The sequence below is a fragment of the Alligator sinensis genome, unplaced genomic scaffold (assembly GCF_000455745.1).
Source record: "Alligator sinensis unplaced genomic scaffold, ASM45574v1 scaffold107_3, whole genome shotgun sequence".
In the NCBI taxonomy this organism is placed as follows: Eukaryota; Metazoa; Chordata; order Crocodylia; family Alligatoridae; genus Alligator; species Alligator sinensis.
The window spans coordinates 89,008-91,443 of NW_005842578.1; positions in this window are offsets into that span (position 1 = coordinate 89,008).

The window sequence follows — 2,436 nt, forward strand, 5'->3', positions numbered from 1 at the left end:
GCAGGAGGTGCTGAGTGCTGACCTGGGGCAGGTGGGGGGGGCTGTCACGGGCCCCCATCCTTCTTCTTAGCCCAGCTGTGTTCCCGCTCCCCGCAGCCCCTGGCGCGGGCCTGACCCCTGCTCAGACTGGTCCGGACTGGGGGGGTTGCCTTCCTCTGTAGCGGGGGCACGGCCTGGGCCTGGGGGCTCTGCAGGATGTTGCCCCCCACGGCCCCCCTATGTCCCGGGGGCGATGCCCGGGGCGGTGTCAGGGCTGCCGGTCGTGTCGCTCCGAGGGTCGATGCTGGTCCTGGACTGGAAGTGACCCCTGGCGTCCCCTCCCAGCCCCTCCGCCCGTTACCGTACTTTCCTGTGTACCTCGCCCCCCCGCCCGCGCGGCAGGCGTCGACCCTGGCTCCGTCCTGCCGGGGCTCCCGTGTCTCCCGGCAGCAGAGAGCAGCGCTGGACGGGGGAGTGACGGGGTCCAAGCGGGGTTTTGCCCCGTTCCTCTTCCCCTCGCACCCATCGAGGGTCCAGGACGTGGCGACCCCGAGGCCGTGCCCCACAGCCCCCGATGCCCCTCTCCCCCAGCACGGGCCCAGCCCCCGGGTGCATCTGGCTGGACTCTCTACGCCCGGTGCCCGCGAGCTCCCCCCTTTCACCCCACGTGGGGGAAACGGCCGTCCTGGCGTCAGTGTTACACTGCCAGTGCGGGCCGGGACCCCTCGGCCTTGTCTGGTGAGACGCGCCAGGAATCGATCCCCCGGGACCATCCCTTCCCCACTTAATCTGTTCCAAACCGTAGTCCTGTCCCCCTCCAGCGCCTCTCTTCTAACCCCACCAGCCCTGGCCTTGTTCGTCCCCCCCACGGCCCCGCTCCCCCTCGATGCCCTTCCCTGCACCTTCTCCCTCCCGTTGAGGTGCAGCACCCACGTGCGGACCCACTGGGTGCGTCTACACATGCAGATTTACTATGCAATAACCCAAACTACTGCGCAGTACAACTGTGCGTCTACACGTGCACGCCTGTGCTGCGCAGTAAATATGGTGACTTGTGCTGATCTGAGCATAAAGTTGATACCGGTATCAAATTTACACCTGCTTCGTTACTGCGCAGTACAGCACGCGTAGACACCGTACTGCGCAGTAACGCGGCTTGTGCGGCCTGGCACGGAGCTAACTCTAGGCTCACTTTAACTTTTCAGAGTAACTTCAGTCCCGAGTCAGTCCACGCACAGCATTAATGAGCTTTAATGCCTGCGTGTGTAGATGCCGGCCTATTCCCACTTACTGCACAGTAAATTTAAGCTGGAGTAAATGCACGTGTAGACGCGCCCACTGGGGTTGATGGAGATGCTTTCTGTTTTGTTCACCGTTCCCTTCTCCATCACCCCTGACATTTCCATGGCCTTCTTGCACCGATGCCTCCCACGTCCCTCCCCTGCCAGGTAACCGCTGACATTGGAGCCCATCCTAGCACAGGCCCCATTCATACAATTCCTGTACAAATATCTGATCGTTCACTCGTGGCCACTCGAGTGGGGAAACTGAGTCACGGGTCACCAGGGCCAAGCGCTGCAGTCCAGCTTCGGGAAGGGCCTGGGGCAATGGGCTCCAGCTGCAGCGTGGGAAACTGAGGCTGGAGAGGAGGTGGCACGTCCTGGCTCTGAGCGTGGTCCAGCCCTGGGAGGGGTAGGGGTGTCTCCAATCCTGGAGCGGTCCAACGCCGCGGCCATGAGACCCGGGGCTGGAACGGGTTCAGTCCTGCCCCGCGCTGGGGCTGGACGAGATGTGCGATCCCTTCCAGCTCTTACCCGGACATCCCTTCCCCACGCCCGGGCCGAGGGACGCGGCCCCCTCTGTGACCCTCCAGCACCTCCTGGCCGCAGCGGGTCGGTGTCCAGGACACCTGGGCTCTTCCTGCAGGGGTGGGGGGTCTTGGACCCCTGGACTCTGCTTGTGGGGGTCTGGGGGGCCGGGTGCACGCATCCCGGACACCTGGGGTCGCTGGGAGCAGCAACCAAGACCTTTCCCTTCCCTCCCCCACCCCAAATCAGGTGAGGGTCTCCCATCTTCCCCTCCATGTGAAACCCCCCCCCCCCCTGGGCGACAGGGTCTCGGGACCTCCCCCTGCAAAACACAGCTACAGGGTGCATTGCCCCAAGACACCTGGAGCCCCCCCAAATCCTCCCCCATCTACCTGGGGGGTTAAATGAATTCAGGAGACCCCCCCCAGATGAAGCCATGGCCCCACTACAGGGGAAAACTGGCCCCGATTTCCCAGGCCCAGGATCTGCCCCGGGTGCATGTTGCCTACGTGTGCTGGCGGCGTTTGCGTGTCTCCGACGCCGGAGATTGCGGAGAAAGGCCCCGGCCTGGCTCTGGGGCGAAGCCTCTGAGCAGGTGCTGACCTGCTCGGTCCTACCCAGATCCCCCCCGACCATAAGTGCTATATTT